This window comes from Pyxicephalus adspersus, chromosome Z, assembly GCF_032062135.1.
Source record: "Pyxicephalus adspersus chromosome Z, UCB_Pads_2.0, whole genome shotgun sequence".
NCBI classification, from domain to species: Eukaryota; Metazoa; Chordata; class Amphibia; order Anura; family Pyxicephalidae; genus Pyxicephalus; species Pyxicephalus adspersus.
The window spans coordinates 72,929,658-72,947,651 of NC_092871.1; the positions used below are offsets into that span (position 1 = coordinate 72,929,658).

General features: G+C 40.0%; 1 long non-coding RNA gene across 1 annotated transcript; it reads right to left on the bottom strand.

Annotated features, from left to right (window-relative positions):
• Positions 1 to 11,094: 11,094 nt before the first annotated feature.
• Positions 11,095 to 16,555, bottom strand: LOC140343624 (uncharacterized). The gene is made up of 3 exons (XR_011923384.1): positions 16,431 to 16,555; positions 16,025 to 16,267; positions 11,095 to 15,217 (listed from the first exon to the last, which is right to left on the bottom strand). It is a non-coding gene; the product is annotated as an uncharacterized lncRNA (long non-coding RNA).
• Positions 16,556 to 17,994: the final 1,439 nt, after the last annotated feature.

Below are 17,994 nucleotides of genomic sequence, written 5' to 3' on the forward strand. Positions count from 1 at the left end.
TCCATCCGATTGGTCACCGCTTGTCAGTTCAGGGAGGCCACTAAATGTGATTGCCAGAGACGTCTGTCTGTTAGCTCTCCCTCCTCGGTTCGGTTGACCCGGTAGGGAAAATGAATTGAGCGACCTCATGTGTCAAAAACTGTGCAGTGCACGTAAAGTGTAAACCGTTACCAGAGCTACTATAAAGAAAGCGGGAAGATACACTCTAACAATGGAATGGTGTTGTTACAATTGTCTATTTTGTCAGAATCCTAAACGATACACTTCATAAATATCATACAATATAAATTATGTATATATACATACGTATATAATACTAATTATAATATCATCTTATTTAGTTATGTTAGAGTCACTAAAACATATTTTACCTGGCACATCAGTTCAGAGAATGAAATGAAATTAGCAGGTGTCAGAATATTATAGATTGGAGATTACAATACTGGACTAAGTTTATAAATGTGTGACTTAGCAATATGCAATATGCATAGTGATCAACATACATAAAGTGATAAAGGGTAGGCAGCAAAAATCTGGGGGCAGGTAAAAAAAATATATTAAAATAATTAGGGGGGATACTTTAAAGCATGGGTCAGCAAACTTTCATGGCCAATAGGCCATTTCAGGAGTGGGCAGAAGCACACCAGGCCGGACTCTAATGTCCAGCCCTAATGACTCCGCCCACCACAGTTGACCGCCTCCTGAAGTGAAATGCGGCTTCTCCGTATGCATTGCGAAGGAGAGGGATTTCCCTTCAGGGAGCTTTCCTTATTTTCCGCAGCGGCGTAAGTATCAACGCCAGTCACAGTAAATAGGGGAGCAACAGCAAGGAGGCAGCACTGGAGCTCCGGCTGCTCCGGTAGTTCCTAATGCCCCCTGGCCGATCCGCCAGCAACCCCTGGCTCCGGGATCAGCCAGGGGGCGTTGGGCCGGAACAAACTACCGGCTAGGCCGTATCTGGGCTTAAGGCCAGAGCTTGCCGACCCCTACCTTAAAGCATCTGCATCTAGTGGCCAAAAATAAGGAACGTTGTTGTCATCACCAGGATATGATGTTGTTATTGTGCATGATGTTCTCAAAGGTGACAATAATAGTTAGCCATCAAGGAGAGGAACCTAAGATGACCTCTGAGGGGAGGAGTGTACCCCATTACAAATCATGTTTGGAAGGAAGATAAGGAAGCCTCTCCCACTCCTGTTAATCCTGACCTGGAGATATGGGGGCCTTTTGGAACTGCCCAAGTGCGAGACCCCATTTTGGTAAATGCACGGGAACACACTTCTAGAGTTACCAGAGTGGCCCAAGAACTGGGCGCTGATGAAAGTTTTCCCCATTTTGCAAAGAATTGGGATCTGTTGTAATTGCTGGTACTGCAGCCCTTCAGGAGCATGTTTCTAGTCCTGGCGTACAATGAAGTGTTACGAGGTCACCTAGGGGCCAAAAACACAAGACCTGCATAACAGACCGTTTTTTTTGGCCAGAATTGAAGGCAGATGTAAAAAGGTATTGTGCCTTCCACCCCACATGTCGGTTAACTGAGCCAGTGTCCCATTTTCACAGCCTTTTGGTACACCTGTCTATAACAGAAGTTCCTTTGACTGTATTGCCTTGGACATACTGGGGCCCCTGGTAAAATATGCCAGAGGGCACCAGTACATCCTGGGGATACTGGACGAGGTCACTTGCTACCCGGAAGCAATCCCAAGGAAAACCTTGTCCAAAGTGATTGCCTGGGAATTTTTCAAGATGTTCACCAGGTTTCCCAAAGGGGATTCTTATGGATCAAGCAACTTCTTTCATGTCCAAGGTCATGGTTGATCTGTGCAAACTATTCCAAATCAAGCTGTTGACCTCTGCATACAGATGGCCTGGTTGAGCAGTTTATTAGAACCCCTAAGACAATGTTTTAAAGGGTTGTGCAAGTGGTTGAGAAAGATTGGTACTGTTTACTGCCAACTGTTTCTTTGCCATTCAAAAAATTTCAAAGGCCACCTCTGAATTTTCGACATTTGAGTCAGTATATTGGCATAGGCGTGCTTTATGATTCGAAAATGAGACTAGTCCAGGGGAGTAGTCATAAAAAAAGAAGAGGGGCATGGTACTATCCATGGCGAGCGCACATGCACATTATTGCTATGTACTGCCTATGTGTAACTCAAAAGGAGAAGAAAATTCCCCTAGAGTGATGTCATGATACCAGAACCCACCCATCGCAGGCTCAGAGTGGGTGGGTTGTGTTCAGATAGACAACCCGCCTACCACCCTGAGCCTGCAATTCTATACGAGGGACATGGTCCGCGGCTCTGGCTGGTATGCCCCCCCCAGCAGGGTCCTTCTCCTGACCCCACGGGGGGGCGGACCAGCCAGAGCTGTGGACCACCAAAGAATTATTTGCAAAACAAGAGTGGGCAGGCATGCCCATTCCCGAAAAAAGTGAGGGCACGGCATTCCCACATCTGCCTGCCCCACTACACCCCAGGATAGAGAGAGGAATGTTAATAGGTAGGCTGCAAAGCATCCTGTATGGAGATGATTAGGAATCTGTGTCACTTATGTATAAAAAGATGTTGCTGATTTGATTAATGGTCTGTGAAATCCTCACATAACGACTAAGACTGTACTACAGAGTACTGTACTGTGGACTCTGCACTCACCATCCAATGTAAGCTGCCTTTTTTTTTTGTTTTGTGCTGAAGAAAGCTATATTGTTTTGAAACCAAATAAAAAGACTTGTGCAGTTTAAAAACTACTTATGTGCTTGCCGCAAGGGCTAATCCCCCTTCATTTTACTAATACATTTTATTTATATATTTATATATATATATATATATATATATATATATATATGTAGTTCCCGAGTTACATACAAGATAGGTACTGTAGGTTTGTTCTTAAGTTGAATTGGTATGTAAATCAGAACAGGTACATAAATTTAATAAATTCAATTAGGACAGATGTCTCAACATATTATTAGGCAGCATGGTGTTAGTTATTGTAATAAAACCTCACAGTGAAGTAATCACAAACATAGAAAAAAAAAACTTTATGGAGCCTAGACATTTATTGACTTTTGAAGGAAGCTGTGCTTTTATATGCACTGCAGAGTTTGTCTTGGTCATTAAAATGTTACAAGAGGCCGCAGAAAGAGATCAACCCCCTAAGATCACCCACAACCTCAGCTGTTTTAAGCAAAAGATTTCTTCTGCAAGTCATGCAATCCGCCCCCCTCCAAGCCTCTGTCCTGCACACAGCAAGCAGGAAGGCTCTGTTTGTATTTAGGAGGTGTCCATATGTCGGATGTCCTTAACCCGGGGACTACTAGTGTGTGTGTGTGTGTGTGTGTAAATATATATATATATATATATATATATATATATATATATTAATGCACCACTATTCGGCTGATCTGTGCATTACCTGAGTAAGTTTTAATGAATGAAATTAGAGAATAGTTGTGATTACACATGCTGATCATTGTATATCTGGTGAGTATACTTGGGATAAACTTTGACAGAGGTATTGATGATGACACCGGAGCATTATTCATAAATCGTTTCTCCATTACATGGACTTTTTTCTTTCTTCCATTGTTTCTTAGTATTCTTAATAGGGTGCTGATGCACAGAACAATGCTGAATCCCACAGCCTCCTGGAACAAGTAGCATGGGTATCCCAAGAAAGTATAAGACTACCCTCTAATATTTCACAACAGAAAGAGAACCCTGGAAGTGGGAGGAGATGTATTACTTTTATATAATTTTTTTTTGAAACACAAACAACGAAAAAAAAACAAAAGCAAGCAAGACCTAGATATGTCTAAAACAGAAACAGCCACAATATATTCAATCTACAATAAGAAAACACATTAATTATGAACCTAGATCTATTGCTAGTAGGTAGAGTATATCATGGCTTCTACATGTTAGTGGTACCAAACTGCACTATACTAAAAGACAATAGATTATTCCAGGGTTTCTGGATCACCCAGGTTCACTGATGAAAGTGTATCTTCTCCACCCTTGGAGAGCTTTAATAAATCAGGCCCAAAGTGTAAAAAAAACACCAAAGATGGTAAAATACACAAACATATATAGTATAATAATTTATAGATAATATCATATACAGTGATGTTAAAAACTGAAAGCAACATAATGATGTTATGTAGCAATTCAAAAGATATACATTCTTACATAGTAATTATAACAATGAGTACATACACATAGTATTGTACAGTAACCAAAAATTAATATTTAGACGAGGTTATACATTGATTGAAACCTAATTACATATTATGGCAATTAGGTAAATTGATGTAGAAACAAATCCTTGTAGAAACAGTCTAATGAAATGACAAGTTTTTTGGTGACAGAAGAGCAAGCCAACTTCAGGACATTATTATGCATTAGAGAATAGAAATAATGGTGATATTCAAACAAATAAAATACCAAAGTTGATTGGTAAAGATGCCCATAATGGTGTAAAAATTTTAAGAAATTTATATGTCAAGGTTTAGATAATAAGTAAACTTATTTCGTATTCCTAAGTTAAATTGTACTGGGTAATTGGCATAGGATAAGACTTAAAACTCTTGTCAAGAAAGAATATGAGTCAAATATAGTCATAAAAATTATTGGATTTGTCCATCTTTGTTGCTGCATAGCGGAATCTAACTTTCAATCTGGGACGCAAATAAAGAAGGCCAATAAGTTTGAACCAATTTAGTACAACTTAATATTTACAGGAGCAACATCTATCAGCTACCATCCTGTGTGTATTCTAGGCAGGGCCTTTGAGAATGTCATTAGTGTGCTTTAACACAATCTGCATTACCACTCATAGCACTGAAGTAGTGTCACACACAGTGGAGGCTTCCCTAGCCCACAGTCCAAAGGGAGAAAAAGTGGCAAATGAGCATGTGATCTGAAAAGTAAACAATTACCACTAACCACAAATTAAATGTTTTACTAAAAGCACTGGCACCAATGCCAGGGATTATTCATTGCTATAGACACGAAAAATGATGTTTATTTGACTCCCACTTTTCTTTTATTATGCATTACATCAAACAACAGCAGAACAAAATCTTTCAGGTGTTACTTTTGGTTTAGGCTGTTTTGTTCAATATAATGGATTCCAAAACATAACAACAAGCTGCTATTGTCCCCATTAGATGCCTATGATATGTGATATTGCTAAGCATCCCCAAACAGGTAAATAACAGAATAGGGCACTTTTCTGAAAAGCCACATTTTGAGGAGTGTATGGCGTAGAGTAAACTCAATGTCAGATATTCCCATTACCGCTGTAGATCTTTGCAGCTTCTTCAGTGTTTTCAGTGTCTTTGTTGTATCTGTTGTGTGAGTTGTGCAATTGGTCCTCTCTTTTCAGGTTAGTAGTAATGCCATATTCTTGGTAATTTGGTATAATAGATTTATTGGTGCTTAGTATTCAAAATTTGAGGTTTTGTGATTTTTTTTTTACAACCCTAAACTTAACTTCTTCTTGAGGCTTCCCCTCAAAAATGACCATAGACTACATTAGTGACATATGACATTGACATATGGTAGGGACATTAGATTGTGAGCTCCTTTGAGGGACAGTTAGTGACATGACTATCGACTTTGTACAGCACTGCGTAATATGATGGCACTTTATACTGTGTATTAATAAGAATAAATAATAGCAAACAGGTGCACTATAAATAACTAATTATAGGATTTCTGATGTTAGTGGGTTGGACCAGATCTTAATTAGGAGTCTCATAGCAAAGAGGATGAATACATATAGAGGTAGTCCCCAAGGTAAGGACATCCAACATATGGATGACTCCTAGATATGAATGGGCTTCTCTGCTCGTTTGTGTTCCGGACGGAGGCTTGATGGAGGAGGGAGGGGGGTTGTATGACTTGCAAAAGAAGTCTTTTGCTAAACACAGCTGAGGCTCTGGGTGATTTTAAGGACTGAGCAGTTCTGTAACCTCCTGTAACTCTTTAATGACCATGACAAACTCTGCAGTTGTTTCTTTTTGCATATCAAAGCACAGCTTGCTCCAGATGTTCTTGAATGTCTAGGCTCCATAAAGTTATTTGTTTTTGCTTTGCTTGTGATTAACTCTCAGTGAGGATTTTATACAGTGACTGACACCATGCTGCCTAATATGTTGAGACAAACATCTATCCTAATTGCATTCAATAAAATATTGTACCTGTTCCAACTTATATACAAATTCAACTTAAGAACAAAAAAAGACATCCCCTAGAAACAATATATTTGTTGAGCTTTTTAAGTATTTAACTTAAGTCGTCAACTGTTTCAGCACACAGTGCTCTTTAGTTTGTTTAGGGGCCTGTATCAGTCAGTAGTTGTCTCTGAAATAATTATACTACTAGAATATATATATACTATGTGGCATAGCACAGGGGCATCGCTCATAGTAACGGGACGCTTACAGGTACTTCACAACAAAACAAAAAAACTTAGGTGCCCCCTTTTACTAACACATACACTATATCAGTACTGCTCCACTCACAGTTTTGTAGTTCTGTTTGGCTGCTGGCTTTCCTGGAACCCTCTGGCTCTCTCCCAGCCTGGAATCCACTCTGGCTCTGTTTCAGCCTGGAATCCACTCTGGCTCTCTCTCAGCCTCTTGCTGATCAAATTCCCCTCTTTTTTTGCACCCGAGTGCAGGTGCATATAACCCAAATCAGAGTTGGGTTGGGCCAATGAACCCACCCTTTCACTCCCTTGGCAAGCTCCAGGGCCCTAAAGTACCTGCTTTTCTTCTCAAAACTTATACATCAATTAACACTTTCTATTCCATGGAGCCATTAATGCACTTTCCCTGCCATTTTTGGGACACTCTGTTTAACTACTATAATATGCTACTGTTGTCATTGTGTTATTTCACCATGTCTGTGATGATTTGTGTAATTTTCACCATGATGTGATGATAGCCCATGAGCTCACTCAATAAGGCATTACTTGTTTAGTCAGGGCAGGTAAACCTTTGGGAAGGAAAGTAAATACAGTGCTTACCTGATCCGCCGGCGCCCCGCGTCGTCCATCGCCGCAATCTTTGTCTTCTTCCTTCTTCATCCAGCGTCTTCTGCACCCGATGAGTCACCAGGGGAGTTCCTGGTGACGCTGATTCGTGTGTACGTTGCCAGTGGGGCTGGGCGGGAAATTCAAAATCCATGTGTATTGCATTCAATACAAAATAACTGTATTGAATGCAATACATTTGATTTAAATGTGTAAAAGCAGTACATTGTTTTCAAGAATTTTGCATTCATTTTACAGTATATATAATAGTATGACTATAATAATTATTCTTTTTTAATTTAAAAAAATTTAAAAATATATATAATTTTTTTTTTAATTTATGACTCCTTGGGGGGTCCTGGACCGAACTTGGTTTTTGGGGCGAGGTGTGGGAGCTCCTTTCCTGCTAGACTGCCAGTGCCGGTCAATTTAGTTTCTGATGTTATCTTGTTTGTCTGTTCTTTGCCCCCTTGGAAGTGTTGTTAAGCCTGCCGGGTACTGGTGGTATATGCCAGTATCGGTATATGCGACTGATTCAGATGTTTTTTTTGTATGTGTGTTTAATTTTCGGTTTTCCTGTCCTCCTTTGCTTTGGAAGGCTCATAAGGTGGTTTTTAGAGATCAGTGTGTGGCTCTGAGCTCTCGATTAAAACAAAACTCTAATTTTTAACGCACTCTGAGTGAGCGGGATCTACACTCCGCAGAGGCAGTCACTGGGTCTCCTGCTGGAGGTGACCTCCCTTGGCTCTAAATTGAGGGCCCTGGAATTGAGAAACAATAAGGTAACAAGGCAGATATGCTATTGGTACATAAATTAGGAGATGCACAGATCAATTCCACTCCCATGGCCATCAAATATGAACATGGGGCAATAAGATTTGATCCGTCCTGTATAGCCTTTTGTTTTGGAACCTATTACACTCAACTGTATCAGGCCGTACATCAAGCGCAGAACTCCTTGGGGAGCACTCTACAGGAGAAGATAGATTCCTACTTAGCAGAACTAGATCTCCCCCAGCTGTCGGAGAAGCACCTAGAACATCTCAACCGACCCATTACTAAGGAAATCTCTAAAATTATATCTCATCTTCCCTCTAATAAAGCTCCTGGTCCGGATGGTCTATCGTACTTACATTACAAAAGCTTTCTACCAGAATTACTCCTGCATTTAGAGGCTTTCTTTAATGATTTTTTGCGTGGTAAACCAATTCCGTCTTCTATGGCCCACATAGACCTACATAAACCTAAACTAGATAAAGATACGATAGATTGCGCTAACAATAGACCCAAAGCACTACTTAATTTGGATCGAAAAATTTACAAAAACTGCTGGCCAACAGACTCTCTAAGCTCCTTTCATATTTAGTACATGGGGACCAAACTGGTTTTATCCCTTTTCTTGCAAGTGATAACACCCGAAGGGTTAAATAATGGTATAGATATCCTTAACAAACGTAAAACCCCATCCTTGATTCTTAGCCTGGATGCAGAGAAGGGGTTTGATCGCCTTAGCTGGATGTTTGTTTTCCACACTTGCTAAGCTGGGATTTTCAGGACCTTTTGTCAGGGCAATTTGGTCCCTACAGCCTCTGTTAAATTGCCCCATGCCTCTTCCAGGCAATTTTCTATTAAAAATGGCACACATCAGGGGTGCCCACTGTCCCTCTTTCTGTTTGCCTTATGTATCAAACCTCTGGCCGCAAAAATTCTAATCCAGATATCCAAGGTGTTTGGGTAAAGGAGTCCTCCTACAAGATTTCACTATATGCAGATGATGTGCTTACACGGACACAACCTGCTGTTACTCTACCGAATTTGTGGTCTGAACTACACTCGTTCGGTGAAATTTCAGGTTACAAGGTGAACTCTTCTAAAACAGAGGCCTTACCTTTACATATGCCAAACTTGCAACTTTCAGCGTTGCAAGACAGGTACTCCTTTATGTGGCGGGAACATTCTATTGGTTGCTTAGGCACTCGGATAACGGCTATATACGTCCAGCTGTACTCATGTAATTTTTCCCCATTGTTCTTGGAGCTTCATAACTACTTAAACAAATAGAAAACACACCCATTATCGCTTCTGGGAGGTATAGCATTAGTAAAAATGATGCTCCTACCTAAACTTTTATATTTATTTGAGTCTCTTAGTGCAGGTTCCTGTCCAGACCCTGAAAAAGCTACAAGCTGGTTTTCTAAAATTTATCTGGGCACATAAGCGACATAGACTCTTTAGTTTAGTTTCTAACTAAGTCGGTATATTGTACACCAAGGGAGCTTGGAGGTCTGGGAGCTCCAGACCTGCTTAAATAATATGTGACGGCTCATTTACGCTATTTGCCTTTTTGGACCTCATTAACTTCCTCTACTATTTGTAGGGAATTGGAGGAATCCTGGATCGCCCCAATCCACCCTAATGTGATGCTCTGGAGCTCCTCCCTCCTATTGGAAGATAAGGATTTGCTTTAACCAAGGCTGTTTACTAGAAATCTATGGCGGACTTATAAGATTAATGATAGTCAATCTTCCACAGCATCGGTACTGACGCCCATTATCCACAACCCCCTACTGCCTGATAGTCTTACCAGAGGGATTTGGCAGCCCTGGAGGGAGAGGGGGCTATTCCATTTTAGGAATATCTTACACCCCATGGAGAAGAGGTTGCTCCCCTTTTTGAAACTTCAGACCCAATTTGACATTTCACAAACTGCCTTTTTTGCGTATCTGCAGATTAGACACTATGCCCTCTCCCCCACTCAGGTGTCCAGGTTTACAGAAACTACTTCCTTTGGGAGGAAATGCATGAATGGTCCATATGCTAAAAGTCTGGTTACTTCAATTTACCGGCTCCTTCATACAACCATACAAGGGATTTCTGGTAAATTTGCATATATGAGCACCTGGGAATCTATTCTAGGCCCCACTTAAGACAGTGATGAGTGGTCAGTCATCTGGGAAGCAGCACAAAAAAGCTCAATCTTTACATTATATAAAGGAAAATTTGTACAAAATAATATTTCCATGGTACCACACAGCGGATGTGTTGCACAGGTTGTTTCCCGCTGTGGACTCATTTGCTGGCGATGTGGGACACAGAGGGGAACCCTGGAACATGTGTTCTGGTATTGTCCCATTATTCAGAGCTATTGGGACCGAGTCCATAAGCTGCTTCAAGGTGTGACCCAACAGCTTTTACTAGATCCGCTTAACCATTTATTGGGGCTACCCTTTAGGGCCTCCCCAAACTTACTAGCAAAAAGATTGCCCATATACTGGTGGCAGCTCGCACCCTGATTCCAACCAGATGGAAATCCATCCAGCCTCCCTATCTAGAGGATTTATATACCCATATCCAGGATGTTCGCCTAATGGAACACCTTACGGCCCTTATACAAAACAAAGTTGATAGATTCAAATCGATTTGGGATCCATTGGACACCTACTACTTTCAATTGCAGGACTAGGGAATAGTTGTGCATACTTTACCCTGGAATATGTTACTATTATTGCCCACCTGCCCCTTCTCCCTCTTTTATTGCTCCTGATTGGTATTATTATGACTTATTACATGTTTTTGTTTTTATTGTGTGTTTTTTTATTTTTTCCCTTTCTTTATTTTTTTGTTTGATGTATTTCTGTTTGTTTCCAGCAATATTGGATGGGATTCTATTTCTGACTCTGGACTCAACATTATCTGAACTTAGCATTTGCTACCTTGGACATGGACATATACTTTGATTGTTTTATATCTCCCCCCCCCCCAATGTTTATTTTGTATTATGCATATTGATCCTGTACCTGTATTGTTGTGTTCCTTGTTTATATTTACAGAAAATTCAGTAAAAACTTAGTTTAAAAAAAAAAAAAAAAAAAAGATGTGGCAGTTTATGACAGCATAGTTAAATCAATTCTAAAGTGATTTTAAGGCTTACTGCAATGTTTCTTCCTAAAGTGTCCCATTGTCTAAGAGTTGGGGCTGTCAACCTTAAAAACAAGTCTAAGATATTTTTATTATTTTTTGAAGACTATCTTTAAACATTACACATGAGACAACATGACAATATCTTTTTTAATGATCTGAGAACAGAAATCTGAAGACAAAACACCCATAAACAGAAATATTATCAACATGGCATAAAAACAGCAGTACCACAAAGTACAAAAGAGAAAAACAGGAATAATGACTCTATCTATATAACATATTTAAAGGGGTACAAAAAAGATAACAATGCAGAAACAGGCTATTCATTTTTTTTTTATATCAGAATAAGAAAAACTGTGTACCATAATTTTCCTTTCCTGATAAGCTCCATGTCAGCACAGGATGGGTTAATCCATTTCTGCTTTCTGACCTAACTAAATAAATTCAAGGCGGTTCATACCTTAGTGTTCCGTAACTAGCCCTCGTAAAAAAAAAAATGGTATATATATATATATATATATATATATATATATATATATATTTTTTTTTTTTTTTTTTTTTTTTAAACTCTGATCTGGCTCCTTCTCAGAAAAGAAAATTATGATAAGTACTGAACTTTCTTTTTTTCTTTTTTCCTGACCACTCCATATCAGCAGGAAAAACTAGCACACCCAGAGAGCAAAGTTCAAAAATACTTAAAGCTCACAAGAAAACCAGTAGACAGACCTTTTTGTACAAAAAAAAAACAGCAGTTAAGACTGCCAGTTAAATGTAATGACATAATCTGTGAGCAGGAAACTAGGTTGCCACCTTACAATAGGTGTCCAAAGACACTTCAAAAGCCACTGCACAGGAAGAGGACATGCTATGAATGAGTTGTGACCTCTAAAAAGATTTCTAATCATTTGTCCGACTAACTATGCAGATTGTTTAGACAATCCTGGAGGTACCAAAACCTTTTTATTCTTTAGTAGATCGAGTATAAAGGTGTTCTGAATGACATATGTAGAAGGTGCCAAGGCATTCAGGTATTCTTGGGGGTACTGCTGATGTAAAGTTTGCTGGTCCGTTGACCATCTATTGGAAAAATATGGGGAGCTATGTCTATATGAAAGGTTTGTGTAACTGTCTGGCTGAGGCCAATTATGGGCAACATAACTGCCCTGCGTGGAAGGAAAGGTGGTAGAAAGCTCTAAGGGCAACCAAGGTAATCTCCAGAACTCTTTTGGCTGCAATGTCAGCCACATAAAGGGCTGCCTTAAGTGATGGCAAGCCTAGTGAGATCTTTACCCTGGTCTGAATGCATCAGATATGAGCAAAATAGAGCACAAGAATGGGGAATTATTCTCTACAATTACCATGAGGTATTGAATGAATCAAGGTTTTGAGTGACCTGCAGTAATCGGTGAATGATGAGACATCTGCATCCTGAACCTTTAGTGTTTTGAACCCAAGCCCTACGCCTAAAGAAATTCCAGAGTAGATTGCATTTTTGGGAACACTCCTGAAATAGTGCTTGGCGAAGCCTATGGTATTAGGTAACAATGATGACCCTATGGAAAACGTACCACAATATGAGCAACTGTTGGATCTCAAAAAGCTTTGTGGCAGTAACACACAGCTTGATCCAGAAATCATATAGGGATGGTAAATCCAAAAAAAGTTCCACAGAGTTCTGAACTCTGAATGATGGATTTAGAGTCCAGAATTCTAGCCTTTTCATCATGGAATCATGAGAAAGCAAAAGCTTTAAATTTTTAAAACTTGAATATAGATGCCTTTTAGGATCCAGACCAGAAGGTGCTGTTTTTTTTTTGGATGCAACAGGGGATCTTGTGAGAACAAGAAGAACTTTGAAATGAAGAAGAGTCTGAACATCAAGTTACCTTGGGAGCATGCACTGCAACCATCTGAGCCAGTTGAAGATGACTGCTAAAAAAGTCAGTTCCTTCGAAAAACACTTCAGGAACCTGTAAACCAAAAGCACTGAAAGAGTAGCTTGCTGCCAAGGAACACCTTGGAACAAAGTTCCCCAGTTTGTGGTTTGTCAAGGATACAACAGGTCCACTAACGGGAGGAAGGACCACTGGCCCAGTATTGGGGGATTCCTGATTTAAAGACCATTTATTGTTGACTACTGTCCTTAAAAAGGCCAACACTTATTTAAACATCATAAGATATAGACTTGAATTTAAATATACTCAGCTGACATGCTAATTCCTATTCTCAGAGGAACCTTTTTTCCAATGAGAATAGGTTGAGATAAAAAAAAAAATAGAAGACCTTGGAAAGCCATTCTAGTTTTAGTATATTTGGGACTGTTGCCCTTACTGGGCTGGGTCAACTTCCTATGGCTACCTGCCCCAAACAAAGTGCCCCCTTGTTGCTCTTGCTAACATCTGATGTAGATGTTACCTAATCAATTGATGAAGATTGAAGATCTTGCCTGTTCAATCCCCATATAATGCTGGTTTTCATTTTCCATCTGGGAGGGTTGAAACCTCAATTTGGGCCCACTATGTAATAGTTACCATTGAGACCCTTGTGCCCATGACTTTAGGGTATCATGTCACCATGAATGACATTGTCCTGCGGGCTTACCAGAATGGTTAGTAGAATGTGGCTTTTCAAGAACAATAACCAATGATAGAACTCCAAGGAGACTTTTCTCTAAATTCATCACCCAACAAATCTTTCTGTGGAGATGGATTTTTTACGGCACAATGGGGGCATACTGTGTAACAATAAATCTCCTTTTTACCTAGACATGCCACATCTTCCATAATGACCTTTTGATATTTGTGAAAACTGGTTGACATGAATAGCCTGAAGGCTATAGGACCTGGAAAAAGAGATTGCATGCAAAGCAAAGGAGTTTCTGAAAATCTTTATGTGGAGTAACAGGGAAGTAGGATTTATGAAGGCTTCATCTCCAAGGATCTGCTATTTGACCCATTAAGCTGTTTCATATTCATGATGGACATCATCAGTTTTATTGAACTTAGGAAGAACCACCCATGAAACATTATTTCTAAGGTACAGGGATAATTACCTTTATCAAGAGCAGGCCTACTAAACTGGCTCTTTCAAATATCGTTAAGAGTTCGTCCTGGAAAATGAATTGTTAGTTTCCGCTGGTGGTTCTGGCCACAGCATAATCCACTTTATTACTGCCGAGGTTCTGACTCTCAAAAAAAAACATGAAATAGTGAAGAGAGACCTATGTCTGGCAGAGACAGACCAATTCCATTCAGGTAAGGTGGTCGTAAACATGTTAGCTTGCTGAGGTTGAAAAAAAAAAATCTTCATTACAAAAAGTTGGGAAAAAAATCTTCATAACAAAAAAGTCTGGTATGGTGTTCCACCTACCTGGCCAGACTAGGTTGGTGTTTGTTAGAGAATGACTGTAGATGTTGTCACTTTTTATACATATCCATGCATGTAATGTGTTTGAACCAGCCACTTATAGACTGTGTTGCAAGGCTGTGTGATAGGATATAAATGCAGCATCATGGCTCTGGTATTTTACAACAGGAAGTGTTTCTACTATAACCTTCATGGCAGGATCATCAGTTATAAGACACCATTGCAGTGTAAAGACTTTAATTGATGTATCTCTCCAGCATGCCCTTTAGGCGGATTCCAAGATTACCATACCTCTGAGACACGGATGGAATGTGTGTAAAGATTTGTTTCTTAATTTTTATCAAGAACTATACCATGCCCCGAGGGACCAGCAGAAGGGCTCCACTCAAAGGTGACCTTTAGCAACCACACAAGGTGAACATCCAGAAATTTACTCCATCCAGGTAGGTGGCTACAGCAATGCTGATAGTATGCAGGAGGAAAAACGAAAGAACACTAGGGTATGGACTTCTTTTTATCTAGTTAGATACCGAGAGTGGGAATGGAAAGGGATTAACACGTTGTGTGCTGACATGGAGTGGTCAGGAAAGAAAGACTTTTTCAATAAATAGAAAGAGAGAAACATGATTAGAACTTGAAAAGAAAGAAAAAAGAAGAAAAAGACAAAGGAAAAAAAAAATACCGTGGTAAACAGACATCTCAAAGGTTGTAGTGCTTAAAGTTTAACTAAATTAAAAAAAAAACAGAGAAGTTTCCTGGTTTGGATTGAGCGCCATCCAGTTACTCGTATTTCCCCCAGGGAGCACTGTCATATACTTTCCTCTTGTTCCTGCTTCTGCCTACATCAGCCAAACTTGCACTGCACAGGCACATGATCAGGTGACGTGGTCTGCGGTAAATAGGGAAAAGATCATACTGTGCATTCGTGAGAATGAAATAAGAAAAATTTAGTTTAGGTCTGCTTTAAATGGGTGGCACCACAGACTGACTTGCTTCCCAGGCCCAGAAACACCAGGGGCTCAAGGTGTTCGAAAAATATGGATATATGGACATATGCTGATTCTATAAAGACCAAAAAAACCTAATGTTTCTTTAACACAAGGGTCCCAACCTATGGTCCACAGGCCACATACAGTCAATGGAGCGGCCAGATCCTGCCCTCTTCTCATTCCCTCCTTTGCTATTTGTCTTGCAGGGGATGGGGCATGCAAATCTCCCATGATTCCTCTATCAACATTGTGCTACCAGGAGAGGGAGCTTCTTGAGCATGCTCAGTGTTAGCTCCTTGAGAGTGGGCATGCACAATAGACCTGGCAAGAAGTTGGGGCTGCTCCCTGCTCACCTTGTACTGTGAAAAAAACCCAGCAGCAGCATGAGAGTTGTGTCTGTGTCCATGCAGCTGTCATTATCCCCATGTATAAACTTTCACGTTTCCTTCACTTATTATCATAGAAATGTGAAATTTCAGGGTACAAAAGGGACCCTGGGAGCTGTAACTAAAATTAAAATCAGCACCCTAAACAAGTTGCCAGATAGGATTTTATGCTTGTGACCCCCTAATAACCCCCCACAGCTGGCCACTTAGCTTCGGTGAACCCCAATTTCTTTTTAACAGCAGGGAAAGGTAAATGTAGTTTAAGTGGGAGACTCTTGTGGTTAACCCCCTTCCCCCCACTAAAATGTTATTACAACATACCATGGTGCCCTGTCACATATTGTCCTGTTCCCAAAACATGTTGCCCCAGGGTCTATATGCAGCTCAACAGACAGATAACACCACTCTTCTAGTCAACAAATTAGGACTTGTGTGAAAATCTGTAGCTTTATTACCTGAAATAGGTAACTAAAGAAAGAAATGAACAAACACACTGTAACAACATTACTTAAGATGATGATACAACATACATTGCATAAGGAATACAATACGGTAGCATATACCCTGTTTCCCCGATGATAAGACACTGTCTTATTTTTTTTTGAAGGCCAAAATATGCTCTAGGGCTTATTTTCAGGGGGATGCCTTATTTTTTTTCATTTTAACATGAAAAGGGGGGGCTGTCTTATTTGATGGCCCTGCCTTATCATCGGGGAAACACGGTAACTGTAGACCCTAGCAAAACCTGAGCACATAACTAACACATACTTTCTACCATCTGCTGCAACATAGTAAACAGTTTTAAATAAACATTGGTTAATCTCTTACCGGCAATGCCTTTAAAAGAAAGCACACACTTGGCAGCTACTTCTTCAATGGGCCTAAGGAAAATGGCAGCTCCTCTCTTCTTCTTCCCATAAGTCTCTGCTCAAGCAGGAAGTTACATCACAGAACTACAATAGATTACTAATAGTAAATAGCCACTAGATGGCGCCATGGACCTAAATATGAACATTCCCACTTAATTATTAACAATTTACAACTGTGACCAATGCAATACAATAACTTATGTCCAGAGGACAGTACACTCCCTGGCTGGCGTCAAGTGAGGTCACTATCAGAATCCTTGCTGATAACAGTAGGACCAGTTCATGTGTGGGTCTGATAAACAGCTTGGACCCCTTTTGTTTGGAAATGTTAACCTCAACCTTGCAGACATATCCATCTTCGCTTGGGAACACTTTAGTAAAAAAGCTAATCATTTCTTTGAACCTGAGAGTCTTTAACAAGAACAACATCCTCAAGTTTCAGGTTGGGTTTAACTGCCATTTTTTCCTAGTTTGTAGTGTAGGGATGTATTGTTTCCTCCATCTATCCCAGAAAGTTTTAGCAAGTCTTTGCACTTGTCTCCACTGGCGTTTGTAAAGGTCCTTGGTGTCAAACTCTCCTTATGGAGTGTTTACTATACCAGTCTTTTGAGTGGCAGGTGTAAGCAATACAGGATCTTCTGGATCATTAGAAACTGGGATCAAAGGTCTTGCATTCATGATGGCTGAGACTTCAGCCATTAATGTTGTAAGGCACTCATGAGGGAGTCTTGCATTGCCTACTTGTAGGAAGATGGAGTTCAAGATTCTGCGGGCTATGTCAGTCATCCTTTCCCAGGCACCTTCCATGTGTGAAGAATGGGGAGAATTAAAAGTCCAAGTGCATCCTCGCTCACTTAGGTACCTTTTCACACTTTCAACAATGTTCATTCACCTATCGGTGCAGATTTGTACCACAGGACCCCGGATAGCAATAAAGCGCTTCAGAGCATTTAAGAAGCTAGAGGTATCCATGGATTTAATAACCGCATTGGCCATTTTTTGCATTTGTAAAATCCCACAAAGCTTGCGGCAAGTGACACATTTAAAGATACACTTGTTAACACATCTCTTCGCTCCAACAATCCACAGCCCAGCGGCTCGTAAAGCTCCTTCAGTAAATAGTCGGCCTTGATGTTTTATCTGATTATGGTAGTTCTCTACAAGCAAAAGAGCTACATGGTGATGACCAAGGATTATTAGAGGATGCTTCTCACTAAACTCTAATCAGGCTTCTTTTAGGCGTCCTCCAACTCTTAGCAGGCCATTTCCATCAAGGACTGGATCAAGCTTCACTAACACACTGGCCCTAATTCATCAAGCAGAATCGGACGCTCGCTCGCGCATTCGTATATATATATATATTTATTTATTCATAATTATTGTAGAATATAAAAAAAAATATATATATATATATATATATAA